This window comes from Choloepus didactylus, chromosome 9, assembly GCF_015220235.1.
Source record: "Choloepus didactylus isolate mChoDid1 chromosome 9, mChoDid1.pri, whole genome shotgun sequence".
NCBI lineage: Eukaryota > Metazoa > Chordata > Mammalia > Pilosa > Megalonychidae > Choloepus > Choloepus didactylus.
In genome coordinates, this window is record NC_051315.1 from 21,103,466 (window position 1) to 21,128,359 (window position 24,894).

Here is a 24,894-nt window from a genome sequence, read left to right on the forward strand (position 1 = left end):
AATGAAATTAAGAAATAAATGATTAGAGATGATGGACATAAGGTCAGAAGATGTAGGTTTGTCTAACGGTTATAGGTTTTGAGTATTTGACAAAAATTGGAACATAAACAATAACCAATGGCTAATTAAAGGAACGTTTCAGAATAGAATAAATAAAAAAGGACTTAATTAGGTATATCAAAAGGAAGGTTTATCACATTCTAGGGAGAGTTCATGGAAAGCGACCCACACATCCACTGGTGCAAAATAGTGAAGCTCAGGCTGCAAGCATCCCAACAGACAAACGTGTTTTCCACCAAGGACAAAAACTGGCTGGCTCCATAGCTTTCAGCCACCCCTAAAACTCAATCAAATCATATCCACAGACACAAGCAGAAATATTATTCCAAATCAAGTAGCTGCTATATAACAAATCAATAGAAAGATATTCTCAGTTGTTCACATATTCAGAAAATATAGCACCTACTTCTCTCATTAAAAGTTAAAGATACATATAAAGATAAAATATATGTATGTACATAGCTATATTTGTATGCCAGATATCTGAGAGATGACTTAAAATATGTATCTCAGATATATGTATATCTGTATGTGTGTATGTGTATAAATATATGTATGTTAATCAAAACATTATTTATTATAATATGAAAAACCCGGTATATATTAATTTACAAAAGTATAGGAATGATTAAAATAAAGCAAAATAAAGCATTAATATCCATATGGAGAAATATACAATTCTTAAAAAAAGTATTTGTAGAAGAATATATAATAAATTGGAAAACTGAATATTAAGTAAAAGTAGGATTTAAAACTGCATAATCCTTTTTTATCACAATTTAGAAAATGCATGTAAAAGATTAAAATAAAGTAAGCACTATATGCTAGTTTTATGGGTTAATTTAATTTTCTTCTCTAAACCTGCCTCTTTCTATAGTTTTAAAATACTATATGCTCAGTATACAAATAAAAGTGATGAATATTATTTAGAAATATACAGTGCCAGAAAATAATGTCCAATATTTGATTATAATTAAATTTTAGAAAACTAGATTTAAAATATCATCTTGAAATTATTTCCTTTTTATTATTCTAAAGATATGCCAGAGTCTGAGACAATGAACCACTTCTCTACTTGTCCTTGTCATTGTTGTTCTGATAAAAGCAATTCACCGAAGTTAGGACAGGGAAGGAACACCCAGTTACAGAAGACTTATTTGTATAATATGCCTTAAAAATTTTAAAAAGGTACAGCACTAAAAAGACACCTGTTCCTTGGCAAAAACTTATGCAAATAAGAATCATTTTGGAGATATATTTCAGGAAATTTGCCTTTCACTTCTTTTTATGCACATCTTTCAGGGCAATTAGTATGAAACATTTAAAGTGATCAGAGGTTTACAGACATACGGAACATCGCATACTTTCTAGTATAAGCCCACTTAATGTGAACCTGCTGTTGTCTGAAGTAGGTCTGTTCTGACAGTCCCATCGTCAATTGATTTTAACATTGTGGGGATCTTATGTATTGTTTGTTTTGAGTAGAGTGTAAAATCATTACTATGTCAAAGCTTGTGGAGACCCAAAATCCCCTCCAATAATATTCATATTATAATCTGCATAATTTATGGTAGAATTTATGAAATCCTACTATGCACCAATTTGTCACTACTAATGTAGGGTTCCTAATTCACCTTTGGGCAACAGAGCATCACGAAAGAGGCCACCTGTTCAAATCAGCAAGAATATCATTAGATGCAGGAATTTCCACAACTAGGAAAGAGTTAACTACCCTAACAAGCATTGCTGCCCTTAAAAATTATTTTTTTCATCTTAATGAAAAGGTGGATCTACACAGTGAATGTAAGAGGCCAAAACAGCATACCTGCTTTGGGAATTATACAGACAAGGTAATAATATAAACGTGTGTCATACTTGACTGGCACCTGTATCAGTAAAAATTCTTCCAAGGAGACATTTGTACATGTTAAGCCACCACAAACAAAATCAGTTCAGGAGCCCTAACTTTAACAAATTAATCCAACTGCCATCTTTCCACGAGCTTTCTCTAATCCCTCTTTCCCATTTACTCTTGAAGCAACTGTAATTCAACCTTGCTGCTACTGCTATCTCTTCAGTGTAACTGTTCCATTAGAATCACGGATGACCTCCTCAAGGTAGTCTCACCATACTGCTTGGTCCTTATCTTACAACCAGTTCCTGCAGCACTTGGCACTTCTGGTCTTGTCTTTCTCTCCCTCCCTCCCTGGTATTCTCTGAAAGTATTCTCCTGTCTCCTATCACTCTGAGGTCTTCTTCACAGTCCCCTTCATTAATTCCTCTCCTCCTTCCTACCCCATATGTGTTAAGGGTAATAGTCTATTCTTGGTCCTCTTTCCGTTCCCACTGGACTACACCATCAACTACTAGGGCTTCAACAACCACCAGTAATCCAGAGACTCCCAAAATAGTTACCCTCTTGAGGTCCAATCCTGTGAATCCTGGCTATTTAACAAACAGGTCCCTTTGGATGTGTCCCAAGCTTTCCAAAGCATGTCTCGCTTCATTTTTGTATTCTCCAACATCTAGCATAGCAGGTACATTGCAAGTATGCAACAAAAGTGTGTCAACCAATCAACCAATCAAACAATTACTTAATTAGCTGGATATACTCAGATTCATACCAAAAGCATCTGAAATTACTAGTCTACAAGTCTGGGGTCTTCCAGAATTGCTTTTTAATCAAAAAGTTCCCAGTGATAATAGAGACTTCAGGCAGTTTTCCAAAATTACTGTATACTCATGCTGTTACTCTATTAATACAAACCAGGAATTGCATCTCCAAGACAACCTACTTATCATTTTTCAAAATCATCAATGTGTTCTTCTAATTTTATGAACTTTGTCATATAAGGTATATGGGCTTTGAAACAGATCAATGCAGTGCACAAGTCACAACAAAAGACTGTTATTAAATGGGGGATAATTGATAACATGATGAACAGCAAACCACAGAGTGAAATCATATGTATCTGTAAACTCTGTCATGTATGAAACCTTCATTAATATGAAATAATGGTGACAGAACTTAGATATATAGCACAGGTAGACACTAAAATTTTTGATGGCCTGCTATTTGGTATCAAGACAGTGTGCAAATCAAACTAAAAGTAGAGTTAGCATACATTTATAGTAAAACACATTGCATCAATTTGCTGGAGACTACTAAACTGTCCCCCATCTATATTTTTCTTTAACTTCTTTTAAAAACAGCCCCACTACATCCCAGTTGTAGCTGGACACATGACACAGAGATAGAGATTATGTTTCCCAGCCTCCTGTGCAGCTCAGTGTGAATCTTTAACTTCATTCAAGCCCATGCGATGGGAGCAGAAATGGTGTATGTGATATCTAGGCCATCTCCAGCCTAAAGACAAGCTGCTTGCCCATCACACCCTCTTGTTCTGCCTGGGAAGGTGGCAACTCCAGTGGAAGCTTGAGCCCGGACACAGAAGCCTCACGTTGAAGATGCAAAAGGGATTGATCTCAGGGCACCCTGTTCACCCACCCTAATCTTTCTGCCTCCCTCTGGCCTCTTACCTGAAAAAGAAAAAAATGTTCTATCCTATTTAAGCCACTGTATTTTGGGGTATCTGTTACAGCAGCTTATCCTATAGAGTAAAGAATATAATAATTGTTAGTCAATTCTTTTGAAAGTTAACACAGCAAACAGAAACCAAAGTGAAATACCAAGCAGTTAACTTAGCATCTCTAGTTTACTTTATTGAGTGTATCTGTTGACAGATTGGTCATTATAGCTTTCCAAAGCACTTTGATATCCCTTTGTATTTGATCCTCACAGCCTCTGTGAGGCATGGGCCACCACTTCAAAATACATAACTAAAGCTCAGATTAGAGTTAAAGTCGAGCAACGGCAGATTTAGGTCAAAATACAAGGTCTCCTCTTTCCTGTCAAGCACATTTTCCATACCCCAAGCCAATCTGAAGTAGAGAATGCCCTTGCCACAGCTAACTACCCTTGAAGGAGATTCAGTATTAGGGAGATGGAAACTATTGGCAGAATCCACCCCCCTAAATTGGGGGGATTGGCTGCATGCAAAGCCATAAAATAAAATCAGAAAAGAAACTTCTAAATTCATGCTAAGTGTATAGTTTGTGTAAGTTTGGCTTCAATTTCATATTCATATTCATATTCAACTCAACACCTTTTAATGTATTAAATTTGACAAAGATACTATTACTGATATTCATGTATTTGTTCTTGAGTAAAACATATCTAAGAATTATACTTGGTTTGTAAGTGAAAGAAAAACGATTATTGTATTTCTAAGCTACCTACACTATTTTTTAAAATATTGCTTTTGATAGCAATTTTGGAGATAAATATATATTGGTCAAATGAAGGTATTCACTTAGGTGGAAAAAAATAACTCCACTTATTTTAAGTTTTTCAGGTTTTTTTTTCCCCCAAGATAAAAATGAAAAATAATTCAAGGTGTCCTAAAGTTCTGGAAGTCAATAACATATCATTTATCAGCATGGCAGTGAATTGTATATAAGAAAATCACTCACCATAAAATATAAATGATATGGTTAGTAGAATCCTCATTTCACCTTCTTTTCTTGCTTTAATGGAGCAACACTGACAGCCTTATATGAGCAGAAAGCCTCAATACAGTCCCCTTCTACTCTAAGTAGACTAGTCTTGCCGCAGAAAGTTCAAGGACTAATCCAAACTCCAGTATTACATCAAACACAGCAGGAATTGAACAGCGGAGCCATTGTAGAAGTACACCGTACTTTTCACTTATTTTGCATGCAAATATTGGGTCATAAAATGCCATTTTGCTCACTGAAGTATATCATGGCCTCCTGAGCCTACCATCATCCATGTCCTTCAAAATCTGGACACTTCTAATGTTCCAGTTTTATCTCCCATAATTCCCCAAAGATGCCCTGGGACTCTGGTGAGGCCAGGCTTTTTGCTTTTCCTGATCAGACCAAACTATAAACTCTTTGTCATTCTGGCACTCAGCCAGGACCTTCAAACAATAGATGCCTAGAGGTAAGCTGGCACCAATGTGAGAATCATTTCCTTATGGTACTTCTGGAGATACTGTATTTTAACTGGGTTAAAAAATCATCGGAGAAGGATAACACTTATTAGTGGTTCTCAAATTTGTTTGTATGAATCACCTGGAGGGCTGGTTAAAACACAGATTGTTGGGCCCCCACCCCACAGGGTCTTGATTTAGATGTGGGCTGGAGCCTGGGAGCTTGCATTTCTAACAAGTTCCCAGATGCTGCTGCTGCTGCTGGCCTGGGAACCATTCTTTGAGAATCACAGGCTTATAGTAACAGGTATTATTAATTGTTTCTTTATTACCACTCCCCACCCTCTGAAAGAAATTAGCAGGACCATTGGAAATAAGACCAAATCCAATTACTAAACAAATATTTCTGAGTGCCAGTTACATCTAGGCACTCTTCTATGCCTGGGGGATACAGCCATGGACAATATAGACAAAAGACCCTGCCTTCATGCGGGTTACATTTTTATGGGGAAGACAGATAATAAATAAAATAAGTAAATGGAGGTAAGTGTTACTTGGAAAAATAAAGCAGAGAAGAAAAGGAAGGCGCAACAGTTAAGTTCACGTGGCAACTTGGCTAGGTTATGGTGTCCAGCTCTTTGGTCAAGCAAGCACTGCCCTGATTGTTACTGTGAGGGTCTTATGTGGATTTAAATCATTAGTCAGTTGATTGCATCTATGGCTGATTACATCTGCAGTTAATAAAGAAGTTTGCCCTCATCCAATCAGTTGAAGGTCTTAAAGGGAAAACTGATGATTTCAACAGTCAGAAGGAAGAACTTCCATCTCTACTTCAGCCAGCCAGCTTTTTCTGGGGAATTCATGGAAAATTTCATCGGAGTTCTCGACTTGTGAGCTACCCTAAAGAATTCAACCTGCTAAACCCCATAGTCGCATGAGCCAATTCCTATAGCAAATCTCATAATATTTACACACACACATACACATACACATACACATCGCCTGCTGATTGTGTTTCCCTGGAGAACCCTGACTAATATCTAAGGGCTGAAGTAGAGGGGTGGGTTTAACAAAGACTGGTGGAGGGAAGGCTGAAGAGACAACATTCAAGCAAAGACCTGAAGGCACTGAAGGTGCAAACCCACATGGGTATCTTGGGAGGATCATCTTGGGCAGCGAGAAAAACAAATATCAAACCTCTGAGGCTGCAGTGTACTGGCATGTTCCACTAACAGCAAGGAAGCCAGTGAAGACGGAGTGCAGAGATGGGGGTGGGGAGGAGACAGCTCCTAAGGGCCTCGCAGTCCTTGTACAGATGAGTCTTTTGGTTTCAGTGAATTAGGGACTAAGAGTAGGGGGATTTGATTTGAGGGGTGAAATAATCACCCTTCAATTTTAAAGGAATCCCTCGGGGTGCTGTGGAGAATGGAGGGGGGTGAGTGGTAAGAGCAGAAGCAGGTAGACCAGCTGGAGGCTACTGCGGCCATCCGAAAAGGAGGTGATAATCACTTGAGCTAAGGAGATGGTGGGTGGAGCCATGATAAGTGGTTGGGTTCATGATATGTTTTCAAGATGGCGTTGACAGGACTTGCTGATAGACTGAATGTGGGGTATCAGAAAAAAAGGAACTAAGATAATTTATGTTCTATGGCCTAAGCAATTGGGTAACGTGACATTTACTGTCAGAGAGAAATCTATAGAAGGGGAATTGTTATGGAAGGGGTACTGAATAAACGGTTTTCCTTTGGGCAGTTAAGTGTGAGATCCCTATTGCATACGGAAGAGGACATGTCAACAAGGCAGTGTTCAGGCAACGGATCTAGGAGGCATGAAGCTGGGACTCCACAGTCTGTACAGACAGTACCTGCAGCATGAGCTAGACAGATCACATAAGCTACCGATAAGAAAAGGACTCAGGTGTGGGCCATGGGGTGTGCCAGTACTTGGAGGTTGCAAAGAGAAGGAGAAACCAGTAAATGGAGCAGAGCCCAGCAAGACAAGACAGGAGAGACTAAGCATTCCAGAAGAAAGTGTCTCAAGAAGGAGGGTATAGTCAGCAGGGCCAAATGCAAGCCATCATAGAATTTGACAACAGTAGTGGCCTAATGAGAGCAGTTTTAGTGGAGTAGGCTTTCCAATGTTCTGATGGGGGCCCTGAAGAGATCATTTGAGGCAAGGGGGTGTGAACCAAGCTTTCCTGAAAATATCACATGGTTCTTGAACTTCAGCATGCCTGAAGAGGCATCTGGGGTACTTGTGAAAATAGCAGAGTCCAGGTCCCAGGTTGGGGGTCAGCTGGAGCCCTGAAAGCTATTTTCAACAATAAGTGGGGGGGAGGTGTTGCTGGTTTTCCCTGAGGCACCTGGGGAGGGTGAGCCCTAAAATGGAGGTTTAGTCCCTTTCTGGAGGTCAAATTCAACAACAACGCAAAACAAACCAACAACTAGCCAGTTAACAAACGAAACCTCTCCTTGGCACACTGCAACAACTAGTACACTGAGTTGAGTCAGGGCCTTGGAGTCTCTTGACATTCACATGTTATTAAGGAACAAGACGGTAAAAACAAAGATGTTTGAGAAAGAGACCAGAAGTTTCTACATGTGTGGGAGCCAGGAACGCCAACTTGGAAAACCTGGACTCCGTAGCTCAGAAAGATGCCTTTTGCAGCACAAGAGGTCCATAAAGAGATTTTAAAATATTTATTTGGTTTTTCATATTCTTCCTTATAAGAGACTTCCTTCAAGAAATGGGCTATTTTCTATGAACATGGGGGATTATGCATTTGTTCACTAACATATAACCCCTTGTCTGGATTTTCTTTTCTAAGCCTGAAAGCACCAGTGGATTCAAGGATGTGAGTATTTGGCCTGTTAAACCACATTTCTCACTTGCAGGCACTGACCGTAAATCATACTGGAGCAAAGAATATTCCTCCTGGAGTGAGGCATTTCAAAGACAACCTTTTACTGCCTTTGGGTGGGGCTGGGCAGTACTCAGGATTAGGTTGCATTTATGTCTATATTTTCATCATAAAAATGGGAAAATGAAAGCAATAGACCTGATCTTCAGTCTTCCTTGCTCTCCTGTGGCTGCAGGCTATTATTTTTATTAAGTATTTAAACATTTTCAGACTTGTTTTGGTGAAGATAAACAAACACCAGGCCTTTCTTGTTGTCTTTTCTACAACAAAAAGGCAGCAGAACATACGAATCATCACCAGTGAAAGCCGTTTCCCTCTTCCTCCTAAATCCAGTCTCCATATTAACTTCAGGTGATGTATTAGGGGAGATCTTGGGTGTCCCCCTGCATGCAACACAGGAAAGAAAGGATGGAGCCCCAAAGAGATACGTTTGTCCTCCCTGAATAACCTCCCTCAGATCTAACGTTTGTATGTACTCACACATACACACATAAAGAACAAATCAGTGGATGATTGATGCAAAATGTGAAAGTAAATCAAAAGTCATGAAGAATTTTGGAAGCCACAAAGAAATTTGGATTTGATTGACAAAAACTAAAAACCCACAACCCAAATCACTCCCAAGAGAAAACTACCGTGAAGATAAGGACTGACCGAGAAAAACTCCAGCCTTATACTGAATGTAAAAATTGCTGGATGGGCCTCTTGGGCAATAGTCTATGTGATAAACTAAAATGTAGTATTCTGTGGCCAGCTCCACACAAGTAGCAGGGGAGTCTGAGGTTTAAAAAAGAAAAAAAAGAAAAAAAAAAAAAGAACTGTCCTCTACAGTTACTAATTTCATCCAAGGGAGGCAGGTCCATGAGGTTTGGGAATGGGTTCTGTGCAGATGCAGGGACCTAAGAAAGCAGAGCTTGAATGCACTGGGGACTCCTCAGGTGACACAGGTGGGCCTATTTAGTAGCACCTTCTTCTCAGTCAGGGCCGCCATCTTGGGGGACCTCCAACATGGAGAATCCTAAGTCATCTTCTTGGCTGTAGCAACCCCAGCACAGAAGACAACTGAATTTGTTCAAGGTCCTCCTTGATGGGCCAACTCTATAAAAAGGAATTCAGCTCCCTGGGGACTTGTTAATTGGTATGTCAGTGGGGTTTCCTACACTAAAACCAAAACAAAGACTGCCAATAATAGGCAAGGGGGCAAAACAGAACACATCTAGCTGCCTCTCTTCCTTCTCAAATCTTTAAATCTGACCAGACAAACGCCAAGAGGGAAGTAAAGGTCAGAAGGTAAAAGGGAGGACCCTGTTTGGGCAATGGGCCTCTGCCTCCTGGAGATAAAGAGATTGCATCAGGGGGTTGCATGCTATTTTCCTGAGCAGCCCCTCTCTCTAGATTGCTATCTTAGCCAGCTCTCCTCAGGAAGGAAACCGTTAATAGGGAACAAAGGGGAATATGCATCCATGAGTCTATAGAACAATTTCCTCCTTCCATTTTACTTCCAGAGGCTCTGAAATTATGCCCTAGTTGATTCTCTTATTTCACGCTAAATAGCTTCAGGAAAATCAGGCCTATGGAATCAACAGCGAATCATACAAGGAAAATTTGGTTAGGATTGTTTTGGAGGATGGAGAAAAGGGTTTACAAAGCACAAGATGCCCCAATGAAAACAATGAACTCAGCAGCAAGCATTTTCATTTTCTCAACAAAGGGCCTGAAGTGAAATACAACCTGTTTCCTGGCACTTTCTAACCCCAATTCTGTAACTTGTTATATATGAAGAAATTTGAGCTTCTCCTCAGAAGTGCCCCAAATGACTTGATATGAAATGATGACCATTCTTCTGATGATAAGGGCTTTTACTGGTAGCTACGTGGAAGGCTGATACAGCTGGAAATAAACAGCACTGTTCTTTTGTTTGAATGCTAATAACTACTTAACCATTTTGCTGTGACAGTGGAGGGTCTAATCCAGGAGAAAAGAAGTTTCTTTTCTCTTGAAGGATAAGACAAACCAAGTCCGCGGCAGAACCTGGTTAGAGCACTCCCGTTGGTGGAGAGAAATGTTATAACACATAACAACTCTCGGAGAGGGATCCCATGGCCAAAGCACTTGTCTTGGAAGAGAAGCAGCAACTTATCATTTCACCTGAGCACACGGTGTTATTCTTTTAGTTCTGCCCAGGTCTCACCAAAATTTTGCCCTTCGCCTCAAGCTAAATAGTCAAGCTACTTCGGAAAAACACGTTCTTCTAATAATTAGGGTCCAGTTCAATGGTTCTCCCAGTGTGGTCTCTGGACCAGCAGCATCAGCATCAACTGGGAACCCCTGAGACATGCAAATCAGAACCTCTGGAGAGGGGACCCGGCAATCTGTGTTTTTAACAAACCCTCCAGGTGAGTCTGATCCCAGTAAATTTGGAGCACCACTGTTCTAATTTATGGATAATGAACAGCCCCTCTTTATTACTTTCACTCATTGCCTCCTCATCCCATTTTCAAGGTTACCTAATCATTTGAGCCTATAATTAGTTTCAGTTGCCCTCAGCATTTTGTAACAGTTCAAGGTTTCTTTTTAGACTATCTCATTTTGTGGGTAGGGGACCAGGTGACTTGTTTCATTGCATCAGGTGAAAAATCTGTTTAATTAAAATAATGCAAAACTGGCTACGTGCATGGCTGTGAGGTCGACATTTGTAAAAACGAATGTAGGTACCATTTTAAAAATCAGCAGAAGAGCAAAACCCATGATATATATAATGACAGCAGGTGCATCTGGGCTGTTGCTTTTTAATTTTTTTTTTTAAAAAAGAATCTCCTTTTAAAGCAAGTGTCTAAAGACATTCAATGTATGGACTGTACAACATTTGTGTCCCAAAGAGATGGAAACTTCATCAGATGAGGCTGATGCAAATGCTTACAGTATTTGGTAATAATATAAGTAATGAGTGAATGTAATAAAGATGGGCTGTTCATCATCCATAAATTAGAACAGTGGTTCTCCAAATCACCCAAGAAAGGAACTCCATTTTTAAAAATACATATTTTGGGTAGCAACTCAGTTCACTAACCAGCTAATAATAATATATGTATCTTAATCTGTATTTTTGATGAAAATCAGCCACACTTAGGACAGATGTGTTAAATCAATTTAGGAAGGCAATTTCCTATGATGAGGTTGTTAACGAGTCAAAAAGAACATCAGGAAATTTATGCAAATATTTTTGTGAATATGTTCTATGTATGCAAATGCCATATAATTAGCTATCATGTGTTTCATGCAAAATTAAATTTGCTATAATAACGAATCACACTCAAGAATAAGGCTAGTTAACATGAAAAGACTCTCATTTTTATGACTGAAAGGCTGCAAATTGAGGGTAACCTGCAGGTGAATCTAATTTCAGCCTCCCATATTGTTAGTCATTCAGGTCAAACAAAACCAACTGCAACAAGAGGTGGGAAGATGCCCCTGACTGTGGACGGCACTTGTATGATAGAAGAATTGCAAGAACTGGAAGCAACGGAGCTCTCTGCTTTTGGACTAGGTTATCTAAGCTATCAGTAATCAGAGAGAAAAGACTTTTGGCCTCTATTTATTTTGGAAGGTCTTAATGCTATCATTTAATATTTACCAAAATAATAAGGCCAAACTTCTATTTCAGAATATCTCTAAAATATAATTACTTCTTAGTCTATACCTGCCCAGGTTGACGGGCTGAAGAGAACTTGGACTTCCAGCAAGTTGGCTTTCCCTGGCTCGCTCTGTAAACACCCCCACCTATCCATGGGTTCCAGATCTGATATATTACGGCAGCTGTTAAGACAAAATAAATCATGACACATGCAACAACATGGATGAACCTTGAGGACATTATGTTGAGCAAAATTAGCCAGAAACAAAAGGATACTCTATAGTCTCATTAATATGAACTAACTATAATGAGCAAATTCTGAGAGTACAAGTTATGAACACAGGTTATCAGGAGGTAGAAAGAGGGTAGAGATAGGGCATTTGATGCTGGAGGAGTACAGAATGCAAAAGAATTGAGTGTAAAGATCCAGAAATGTGTAGTATTGTGCTACATGATGGTAGCACAATAATAAGTATAATGAACAAAGCTGAGTGTGAGTGTGGCTGAAAAAGGAAGGCTAGGGCATGCATAACACCAGAAGGAAAGATAGCAGAAAAAACCTGGCACTGTATAGCTTAGCAAAACTGGAGTGGACAATGATGATGATTAAATGTAGAAATACAGGAAAGTTTTTACATGAGGTAGAACAAGTGAATGTCAACATTGCAAGGTGTTGAAAATGGAATGGTATATGGTAAAAAATACAATCAATGCAAACTAGGGTCTATAGTTGACAATAACATTGCAATATTCTTCTACTAATCATAGCAAAGGCAATACAGCCAGCAAAATTCTGTGTCTGTTCTGCCTATTATGAAATACGGGAATTAGGTGCTAAATGCTTCCAGGTCTGCTGAGCTGTAGTCCATCCCCAAAATCTAGGGTGGCTAACCATCCTGGCTTCCCCCAAGAGTCAGCTATTTCCCAGGTCATGGAGTTTTCAGTGCTAAAACAAGAAAGTCCTGGGCAAACTGGGACAAATTGGTCACCTTTTTTCATTCCTCCTAGCCTGTTTGCCCATTCCTCATAACTGGGCTTGGGTTTTCTACATAAGCTCCAAATTCCTCCCTGGAAATGAGCTGAGCTCTCAACCCTGGTTCTATTGCCTGACCCTAACTCCACAAGTTGCTTTTGCTCATCCACCATCCACTAAAGAAGTGGCTGCTTCATCCAGTAAGCGTAGTCATTGACCCAGGTCTCGCTCTAGTCCTGGTGGACTGCTCTGGAACCAAAGTGTGACCTCTGCTTGAGGACTCATGCCCAGCCTGTTGTCGACACCAACCCCGGATCTGAGCCCCACATCACAGCCAGGAGCCCCTACCCTCACTAACTCGGAGCCTGAAGCTAGAGACCACTTCCTGCTCGGTGTCCTTCAGTGGGACCAGCCCTCCAACCAGGTAAGGCTCTGTTATTTTCTTGGTGGATACCTCACTCTGCACTGGGCATTGGTAAGTTCCCAGTTCTATTATTTGAAATACACACTGAAAACTCTTGCTAGAAATGAATGGTGCCACTTTTGAATATTCATATTGTCCTTCCTCAAAGGATCACAAAGCATTGGACATCATACTGTTACTTACTCCAGAATCTAGAGTACTCAAGGACTTTGACATATTGGTACTGAGCATCCAATGGCAAACCCAGGGTTTAGTAGTGTATTCTTGGCAAAAAGAGAAACTTAAAGCAGTATTAGAACTAGGTGGAAACACCAGTATTTGACTGCTGCATCTCCCTTAGAAAGACTGATAAGAAAGACATGGTACAGATATTCTGCAAGAGGAGAGAAGGGAGAAATAATGATAAATGGGCTATGTCTGCCTGGCTGCCAATCCATGGGGATATCTAGCTTCCCATTAAGGCTGGTGTTGTAAAGCACCTGACTTCTTTGGTTTCAATAGTTCAGTCACCTTCATATCCAGTGTGACAATGAAATTGTCTCTAGCCACATAAAACGTGTTTATCCCTCTTCCCTCTGCTCCCATTTGAAATTTAAAACAAAAGGCAATCGCTTGATCAACTCCCAGTTCCAAAGCAAAATTATTTAACTCTGTAACCAGACAGTAATGCCTTCTCAGCTTTAACTATAACTGTCCCTTCTCTTAGCCCAATATTAAATTTAATTAGCTAACATTTTAAAACCTAAATGCGTGTAACTTATTCTACATCATAAAGATTGTCTTATAAAAATTACGTGTTGCTAATTTGTATACATTGAATAGACACTTATCTCATGATGAATCATTTTTACAATAAACATCATCCCCTAATTCATAAGTTTTGTGAAGTCCATTTTATATATATAATATATATGTATATTAGGTTTGTTTAGCAGAAAGTCAATAGATTTGATTAAATAGGCATAGTCCTTCTAATCTATAAAAAAAAAACCTGTGGTTAAATCAACAAATATTTTAGGGCCTGCTATGCAAATGATGCTGTGCTAAAGAAATGCAAAGAAATGTGAGACATCACCATATACCTCAGAGAATGGGACAAAGCATAAATGTGGCAGGTTACATGCAGTAAATTATATAGGCATATTTTAAAACAATAGAAAGGATATCATTCTAATTAGGATTGAGATCCAGAGGCAGGTATGATCAATTCATGCTGAGATTAGTGGGAAAAAGATTTATAAAACTTACATTTTACATAATGCTTTATTTTTCAATGCAGTGCCATAAAATTTATTTAATTATCTTTTATAAGCTCACCAATAAAACACGTACTATCTCAATTTTACTGATGAGAAACCTGGGGCTCATAGAGTTCAAACAACATAATTATAGTATTTGATTGGGCAGTTTAAAAAATGATACGTTTAAAATATCAAGTATAAAAGTTGAACACTTATCTTTCTTTCCAGTAGCTTTCACTGCCCAGGCAGAATATTATTCTATTTACTTTCCCTGGGATCAGATCACATATAAGCTATACATCCCTAATCAAATTACTTGGCCCATCTGGATCTGTTTCCTCATGGTGCCAGATAAGTAGTTTGCAAACCTCAGCAAGCATCGGAATTATGTGCAGCATTTGTTAAAGCACAGATTGCTGGGCCCCATCTCCAGAAATTCTCAGTCAGTAGGGCTGGAGTGAGACCGGAGAAGTTCCACTTCCAACAAGTTCCCAGGTGATGCTGACTCTGCCTGTCTAAGCACCCACTTTGAGAATCATTGGGCTGGATCATCTCTAAGGCCTTGAAGAGTTTGACTATGGAAAAAAGATTTAATTAATATTCTTATATCTAGATCAGCCACAAATAATGAATCATTCTTCCATTCCATTCATTCAATAAACATTCATTGAACATGTATTCAAGTGTGTCTTCAAATTGTTCCCAGTTTAGTTAAAACTAGAGAAAATGATTTATTAAATAAGATAATTTATATAATTTATGAGTATTTGACAATTCTCTTTAACTCTGTTTCTGTAATCATGTAAAACTGGGAAGAAATGAATAAAATCAGAAAAAGCATGTTAAAAATTATTAACATAGGATCTGGCACAAAGAAAGACTCAGCTAACATCGCTACATGGGTCATTAAAAGCCACGTATCATGTCTCACCTTCTCCTCTCACATTTTTATTACACCTGCTTGCAGCTCTCCTCTTCCAGAGCATCACACCCCCACCCCACACGCACACACACACACACACACATACACACTTTGTTGGAGAGACTTATGAAGTGAAGGTCAGATCAGGACAAAGCCGAGGAAGGGGGATGGGGAAAGAGCAGGAGAGGATGATTACATGCAAACTATGTAACTGATTCCTAATAAAGATGATTTACCCAATTAAAAACAAAGTCCCTGCCCTACGCAATGTTTGCCAGCTCTCATAAGCGCCAAGCATGCTCCAAAGGCAAATTTCCTGCCTGCGCCTCACCCTTTGGCATAAAGTGTGGTACAGCATTGGTGGCCAAATGAATGGAGAGAATGAGCACTGTTGTCTGGGGAATGTGACAGAGAAATAAATTGAACTTAATCACTGTCCCAGCTGGAATCACATTTTTAAGGGGCTGAGGCTCTGCAGACACATGGTTTAAAAAATAATAACAAAACAAATTAACATCCCTGGAAGTCCTAAGCCTTTGGCTGAGCTCAGCTTTTTTAGTTGAGAAGTGTTTGTCCCACCCATGGGCCCAGCATCAGCAATTTGAAATTATGCCTCCAAAAAACTTCCAGAAACTTCTCTGGGAGGTGGCACAAAGTCACTATAACTATCTGGGATAGATCTTGGGCTCCAAATAGAAATCTTGTTTTCCAGGTTTGGCTTCTAAAATTGTTTGCCCTCATATTCATCTTTTGACTCTTCTAGGTAGAAACTGCAACCAAAGTTTGAAATTAAAGCTTTAAATAGAAAGGTGGATTTCATTAAATTGAACTTACCGATCCCTGTGCAAACAGCAGTGGAAGAGGAGCCAACCAGCCCTCACGTGCAGACTTAATTCCCTCTGCAGGGATGGCTCAAGGGAATCATGAAGGAACACCCTACTTTGAGAATGCAGAAGGCCTCAATGGCATCTGAGTTTCCCTGAAGTTTATTTGGTGACAGTAAAATTGACTCACTGAGAGATTCTTGTCAAAATATTTACTTGGAATTACACAAAAAAAAAATGTTTTAGAGGGCTTTTTCAGAAGTAGGAAAGTCTGTTTCACAGCTGGCTGAGTCAGGCTGAACAGCTAGAAAGACTTCTGGAAAATCTCAGCTGCTCTGGTAGCTCGCTGGTTGTGCTGCCTAGAGAGAGCCTTTGCAGCCCACCACAGGGTGGTGAAGCAAAAAAAAAATTCTCAGAGTTTCTTCCAACGATTTCCCTTGGGGATCACAAGAAAAGGCCTGATTTTAGCCAAATAAAAGGAATCTGTTGCAGAGTCAGTTGTAATCAAGTAAGGATAAAAAAATACATATTTTAAAAATCACATGATGTGTATCAAACACTTCAAAAATCCATTCATTTATTTACTCAACAAACACTGTTGAGCACCTATTCTATACCAGTACTGGAAGCTATGGGTATAATGGTGACAAAAATAGACAAGAAGTCCCTGCCCATCACTGGGGTATTTCATCTTTCCAACTAAAATAGGAGGGAGGGAGGTGCTGTTATCTCACTTTATAAATGAGGAAACTGTAGCTTTAAATATGAAGCCACTTTCCCAACACTGCTAGTGAGTGAGAAGCCAGAGGTATCTGAACCAGGCCTTTGTGTCTCCAAGGTGAGTGCACTAGCCTTTTTGGAAGGATAGATACAAATATAAGGCAAGATGAAAGTTAGACCACTATCGATTGTGAAGACAGCATCTGTACATTCCCTCATATGTCTGCATTAGCCTGAGAATATGCTCTCCTAACAGACTTTCTTTCTTAGCACCAAGCCTTTGGGATGTTTCCTGTGGGATTTTCACTGCACTATAACTCGTTTTTATCATTTCAACTCAAGCCTTCCTTGAGCACCCATATTTCCAGTTTCTCTAGCACCACTCTATACTTCAGGGTTGTTGCATCGCTCAAAGTTATAGACGCGTGTACGCAGCACATTTGTTATTTGGAGCTCACTAAGCTCCCACCTTTGGGGAAAGCTCCCCTCCCCTACATCCCTCTATCCCAGCCTCCAGGATGGAGACTTCTACTGAATGGAAACCAATCAGCACAAGGCATTCCCCTGCCATGATGACTGGCTCCAGCAGGGGCAGCTGACCCAATCAGAGCCAACAAGGCTTTGCTGGAACAAAAGTGTGGACGACATCTTCTCTTCTCTGCTAGAAGTAAGGCTATCAACTCCAACATTTGTGGTAGAAGTCACTACAACTTGGGACCTCCTCATTACCTTTTGGCTACCTTTCCCCTCTTCAGAATTCCTGAAATGTTCACTTTTACGAGAATGCATCTACAAATGTACAAATGTGTGCCAGAGTGGGTAAAGGTGAAAGCAGTCAATGGAAGTTACTGCAGACCTCTCAACAATGACAAATCCCAGCTCTCTTCCTTCACTGGCCCTGGAGGGTGGACTGCATTTCTGGAAGGGAACAGCAGCTACACAAGATACTCTTGATTGAAGAACAACAAAAGCCCACCATAGAGCTGGTAAATTGGGGACAGTTGCATTTTCCAGCTCTTCATTTGAGATACAATTCCAAAACCTGAAGTCTAGACATTATGAATTCTAATATGAAGAATCCTGTCATTCCATGCCACCCATCTCCAACAACCTATACCTGGTTACAGAGACCTCCTGTGAGAACACTGGCGTCACCACGGAGTGGGATTTAATGACGACTCATCCTTCTTTCCTCTTCCTTCCTAAAGCCAATGGGATCCTAACTGCTCCAAATGGAGCCCACAAGTCTAAAGCATCAGCATTTCCTAGGAGCTTGTTAGAAATGCAGAGTATCAGGTCCCACCCCAGCCCCACTGAATCAGAACGTGGACCACAATCTGATTCTAACAAGCTCCATCTGATGCATGTGCTGCTGGCATCTGAGTAACCAGGGTTTAGAGTTCAGGGTTTCCAACCTTGATCATAAATTTCACCAAGGAAATTGTCAAATATACCTATTTCTGGGCACAATCCCAAACCTTCTGAATAAGAACCTCCAGGAAAGGAACTCACGTATTTATGGGTGGGCAAAATTTGGAAACTCTAGGAGTCTCACACCTAATTTAGAGTTCCAGGACAAACTCTCAGCATCTTGTTCTTTTTCCTGCCTGAATCTGCTGCTTAGCAGATGGAAGTACACTACTGCTCCCACTTGGGCTGTTTTTTTTCCTTCCCTTTTCCCTCCTGAAGGCTTGCTACCAAATGCTATATCATCAGCATCTGGAATTGTTTTTTACCTTCTCTCTATATTGTTAGGTAAGAGCATACCTCAGAAGGATTCAAATCCCAATTCTAGACAAAGATATGTTAATTGCCCCATCCCAGTGGCACTGCTGTTTAATGACCATAGAGTTTTAAAGATAAAATGTAGATTCTCGATCCTGGTTGAACTGCAGGTTGTAGACCTAATATACTAATTGATCTGAATAAATAGTGATTTTTTTTGAGGACTCACAAAATGCAAGAACAGTGTTAGTAATGGAAGGGGTGAATAGCTATGACCATCTCTTCCCTCTAAACTATAAGAAAACAGCATTCATTAAAGTTTTCTATATCTTTTAAAAACTGGTAAATAGTTTGAATCCAGTTGTCTAAAATTCAAAGGGCCTTTGTAAAGTGCCTAAATACTTATCCTTCTTTAGCCTTGGATTCCTCATCAGACAATAGGGATATTGATAATTCAAGGTCTCCTCCTGTGAGGGTGAAAAGGGAACATATAGGCCAGTGCTCAGCTACTCTGTCCCCTAGGAGACATTTTAGGTCACAGCTGGGAGTGGAGGTGGGGTGGAGATGGTGCTGGCATCTAGTGGGTAGAAGCCAGGGATGCTGCTAAATATCCTACAATGCACAGGACAGTCCCCCTACCCCACAAGAAAGAATTATCTACCAAAAATGTCAGTAGGGCTGAAATTAAGAAACTCAGATGTAGACCAAATAGTAGTTACATCCTCAGAGCTCAGTCATCATCAGTCTGCCCTCCACCTACCTCCTTCAGGGCCAATGTTACCCAGTGGGTAAGAATCTCGATTTGAAGCAATGTTCCTCTTCCTCCAAAGCTGTGTTCTTTCCATCCTAACAAGCTGCCCCCCACTGCCGAAGATGGGTCATACTCAATTTTCAAGAGCAGGCTATGGCGATCTTTCTGTGTAGATTTTTAGGAGAGGCTGCAAATTATAAATCCTATATTCAGTTCTGAACTTCCCTGAACATCTGCTCTCATTATACCAGATTCAGGTGGAGAATGGAGGATTGAGACCTGGGAGGTCAAAGGAAGCACAATGTACAGCAGCTTGATGTAGATCGGAATTTTTATCCATCTTGTTTTAAACAGAACTACTGAGCTCTTATGAGGATCAAGATATTTAAAACTTAATATACTTTAAGAGAAAAAAAATTGAAACATCTGCAGAGGCAGAACAAGAAGTAAGTTGAAATTGACTAAAAATTTCTGACTTCCCCAGTTACAACTCCTGGGCCCTCCATGGTCTGGGCAGTACTTAACATAGATCGACAACAGAAGTATTAAATATTTAAGAGTATTAAATAATGAACACATAATAGAAACATGAAAAAGTATCAGACACTGCGAACCCGATTGTGATGTGTTAGTAACAAGGAGTGAAAGGAGCTAACCCATCCAGCAAGGCCCACAGATTCCCCCTACACATGGAAATAATATATAAATATTATTTGAAGAGTAGACTAGATGCAGTGCCTCAGTTTTAATTTAAAATAAACTTGCTTTTCAACCTCAGATGAGCCGTACTGACATCATTAAATGTTGGGAACTTTCATGGAGAGAAACACTTGAGGCAATCATAATATTAGAAATCTATTCCCCTAGGGTATCCATAATCTTGGAACAAGTGATCAAATATACCCTTTATGTGGAAATTCCCTGTAGTTACTCCAAACCTCTTATTATAAAGAAAAAGAAAGACAATAAAAAGAAATTAGTTTTAGAGAAGCATTTGGAGTTTCCTTTAACTCTTTCCTTTACCCACATATATGAACTATTAATTTTTATTTTCACTTTCAGAAAGTGGGACCAAGTTTTCCACCAAGACGACGAAGACGCACAAGAAGGGAAACACATGAACCGTTGAAGATGGAGGCTCTGCTGGCAGGAGTGTCAGGCTGGGGACCTGCCTTCGTGTCTGGCCTCATCAGCTCCCCCCTCCCAGTCCACAGGCCCGTGCTGGGCCAGGAGCAACCAGGAAATAGATCCAGGACAGTGGGCAAGGGGGGTGCCGGGGAAAGCACGCAAGTGGAGGAGGCAGCGCCAGACCACCTCCAACACGTCACAGCTCCCGGCTGACCTAGCAAAACTGAAGAAATACAGACATGTAAGCCAGGTGGAATTTACCTACCAAAAAATAGCACCAATTTTAATAAAAGAGTAGCCAAGCCTTAAAGAAGAGAGAAAAAATTAAAGAAGAAATTGAAGAATAAATCAGACATAAGTGGGAGTGGGGGTGGGCAAAGCATTTGGAGAGAGACAGGAGAGTGAGTGGGGTTGAGCAAATATGCAGAACATGGACCTACTTGAACTGTCAAATTTAGGTTACACAGGAGGGAGAATATTTGCACAGAGGCACACAAAATGATGAAATAATTAAGTCATCAAATCTAATGCTGGGATAGAGTATGTACATTTTTTAAGTTCTGACCTGCTCAGAATTTTGGAAACACTAAAGAAGACAAGGACTCCCACATATTCTAATCCAAATGTCCAGGAAGGACAGGCCACCCGGAATCACTGCTTAGTCCGGCTCCACTAAGTCACCTGTGGAGACATTTGAAATGGAGATTCTTGGAGATTCTTCTGATTTTTAGGTTTGGGAAAGGCCCAAGGAATCTGTTTTCTCAAAGGTTCTCCAAAAGTACTACTGAGAGGTCAGTGATTAAGACGCCAAGAATACAGAGAGTGCACCACGGTCAAGATTTTCCACATTTGGGAGGGAATGTGGGCAAGAAAGCAATTTTTTTTTTCCTTACCAAATGTAGTAAAAAAAAATGATTTAAAAAAACAGGTGTGTTTCATGTTTGTGGCAAATGTAATAAAATATTTATTGGCAAAAAAGAAAAATAGTATACAAGTCCCTTAATTCTAACTTTATTCTGATGTAGAACCTTCTGCATTATATAGTATTAGCAGCAGCTAATACATAGTAAGCATCCATGTGTGCCAAGTACATACAGTAACTTATTTAATACATATACACACAAATGCACACACACATTCACTTACCAATGTGGCATGTCCTATTATTATCATTATGGATGAAGAAATTCTGGGTGAATATGTGTGCATAACATTGTGTGTGTGTGTGTGTGTTTGTGTATGTGTGTGCACACACATATGTGTAGTTTTAGGTGAAAAAAAAAATTAAAAAATCCCAGTTGCCCTTGCCTGGTGCAGAACATTTTACACAATAATTAATATTCTTGTGTTATGCAGAGTAAGACTTGTATCAGTTCTTGAGGTGAATATAAATATTTATATGTGTTCTCTTTTTGCTGGCAGGTTATAGTAGTTTAAGACACCCTTGCGGAGAGGGTAAAAGATGAATAGCAAACAATTGATGGATTTCTCTGAAAATTTTACAATAATGATTAAACAGCATCATCTGATGACTCACTCAGCAACTCGCAGACAATAAAAACATAACGAAATCTGTCAATTAGCATTTTCATCTTCTCTCCTGACAGAGCTTTAACGGCCTCTGCAAAATGCAATTTCCAACCCAGAGCTCTTTGACATTTTCTATTTCCTCCCGTGTTTCTCTCCCATTGCTCCTGTTAGGAGTGAAAGCAGCAGTGTTACACTTCGCGGTGGCAAATGCATCACCTGCCGTTGAAAGGAAGGCAATTACTGTACCCTTGCTAAATCTGAGGGACCACTCGGGTCCTGCTTTCCTACGTAAATGCATAAACCGCCTGCCTAGACCCATCCCAAGTGGATGAAACTTAGCAGCTGCGTTGCAGGTTGATATCACCCAAGGTGTCTAGTAAGGGCATGGAAATCTGCCAAACAAGTGTGCCCTTCCAGAAACTACCGCTTGTCTGACAAGGGAGCACAGATGACTGACGTGCACAAAGTGACAAACAGTGACTGGGAAGGTAACATACTGACTTTCCTTTCCTGCTCCTTTAGTTTGAGAACAGTGGTCCTGGGGCAGAGGTCGGGCTAATTCGCAGATGGGTTTCCAGCTGGTGGGAGTGGATGCTGTTTATACAACTACCAGAAATTGCATTTCTTACTTCCACAGGCAGCCATGTTTAGCTCCCACATACATATGTGTTAAACACTGTCCAACATCGTCATGTCTGAACAGTCAAGAAAGCAGATTCCACATGATGAAGAAAAGTGTGCCTCAAAACTTCAGAGCATTACCCTGGAGTTTTGCAACTAATGGGCACATCTTAATTGTTTCTAGGCTTCAGAGTCAAGCGCACTGACAGAACTAGCTCAGGCAGCTCTACCTTTTAATGTGCCTTCACCTCACTGCTCTCAAGAAATTGCCTTGGAAAAACATATCAAGCACCAAATGAAACATTCCATCCTAAATAAATGCAAGCCTTCATTAACCAGAATCCAACTAACCAATGCACTCAACCATAATCTGGTTGAATATCCCATCTTTTGAAGAAAGTGTCAATGCTTATGATCCTAAGCTCATTTAAGCCAGAGACACAAATTCCAGTGCTTTTTCTGGAGTCCATTAGTGAGTTCAATGGCCCAGTCTCCATCCAGCTTCTTACACAGAAAACTGGATTTTTTCTTGACCCAGAGGCAATGCTCTTACAGTCATCATATAAAAATATAATTATTAGCATGATTGTGCTAAGGGTTCAGACATTCTTGAAAGATTTTTCACTGTGATTGAAAAATAAAATTAAGGATATTGTGGTTAATGAAAAAGTAAACACAAATTTATATTCATGCTACTCCCTCGGCCTCTGTATTCTGGAGTAAAAATTTTAAGTGCTTCTTTCATCCTGCTATCTGTGTTACTTCAGGAGGAGGGTTGCAAGCTTTCCCCTCACTTCACAGATGTGTGATCCAAGGCAGGAGGGTGGATGAATGATTCCGAGTTAGAGAGCACGTCAGCACCTGATGTGGGGCCAGAGCATGAGCTGTGAGCTGACCATCTTGGGTGAAAATCCATCACTATGAGGTGTACTACTTGACACCACTCCTGTAAAAGTGTCTGCTTTGACAGAAAAATTCTGGTTTAAAAAATAACAGAGTTTGTATTACCAAGCAATAGGACTCTTCTACAGCTCTTTTTGGAATTACTATGAACCTAAATTTGGCCATGGGTTCTCTCAATTTTCCTTTAATGTTCTTTGGCAGAGTGAACACAAAGCTTCTGCAAATTAAACCTTCCCAGAATTAGTTCAGAAAGTATATTTTCTATTACACTGACTAGCAGCTCCAAGAGTTTTATAGGCTATTGGTGGTTAATTCATTTTAGAGTGGCTCTAGGCAAAAAAAACAGGGTCTAATAATCTTTAGAACCATCTTTTTTTCTCTTTTTTAAGATAAAGCACTGGGGTCCTGGAGTTTGAAGAGGTCACTGGCCAGCACGTGGCCTACATGGAGTACTGGAAAAGCACAGGCTATGAACTGCTGAGTCTGATCTGTGAAGCCCATCCGACACTGAGTACATCACCAATGAACATTACTGCTTCCCCCTTCCTCACATGGCCAGGAACAGCCTGGGCTTGGAGAACGCAACAGTGTGGGGAAGTGACATCACGCAGAACTACTCAATGGTCCTTCATTTCTACAACTACTGTCCTTAATGGTTTTACTCTCTCACCTTCCCCAGCAGAAGAACAACCATTTGGCAAACTAGGTGACAGACTAGCATGTTCCTATTTTCCCCCCAGACTTGCCCGAATCATGCAGTAATTCCTGATAGTCAATCAGACTGCATCACTCCATGCCATGCTGCAATACTGTCCTCTCAAAGAACATTTCTCTGATCTTCTTTGCTCCCATTTTTTATGCCATCTGTTGCTCACCTACATAGCAAGGAACTAAAACTGAGTAAGACATGTGGAAAGATCTTGCAGCGTCCCAGGCAGACACACATGCACATGCACGTGCACACATGAATCTAGTACAAGGCAATGAATTAAGTGTTCTGGGAAGGACTTGATTTGCTAAGAGAATGAGTGGCAGGGGAGGGAGGTCAGCTGCCAATCACTTGAGAGACAGCATACATCTGTGGTTGTGAGTGTGGACGCCTGGCTCCGCAGTTCACTGGTTGTTGGACCTTGGGCTAGTCCCTCAGCTTCTGGGTGCCTCAGTTTTCCAACCCCATAGATATTTGAAGTGGATTACATGGATTAACACTTGTAAAGCTGGCACCAAGTAAGTGCTAGCCATTCCTCTTGAGAACTGAACCAGCACAGCAGGTGCTCATGGTGGTAGTGGTTAAAAGTATCCATCACCAAGGGCACTCCACGTGCCAGATGTCAGCCTGGGCTCTTTATATTTATAATCTTATATAACTGACTCTTCCCAGCAAGTAGCTATTCCTATACCCGTTTTATAAGTGATGGCTCATGAGAGTTAAATAATCTGCCTGTTATCATACAGGTGACAAGTGACAGACAGGAGGTCCAAGTCCCTGACCACCTTGCTCTC

General features: G+C 40.2%; 1 protein-coding gene across 10 annotated transcripts in view; it reads right to left on the reverse strand.

Moving 5' to 3' along the window:
• NCKAP5 (NCK associated protein 5) overlaps positions 1-24,894 on the reverse strand; it is a 1,340,286-nt gene that overhangs the window by 648,405 nt on the left and 666,987 nt on the right. The window contains exon 2 of one of the 10 annotated variants that reach the window (XM_037850405.1): positions 11,696-11,811. The exons of the other annotated variants lie outside the window; for them this stretch is intronic. The gene's annotated coding sequence lies outside the window, so the exon portion shown is untranslated. The remainder of the gene's footprint in view (positions 1-11,695; positions 11,812-24,894) is intronic. 10 annotated transcript variants of the gene reach the window in all.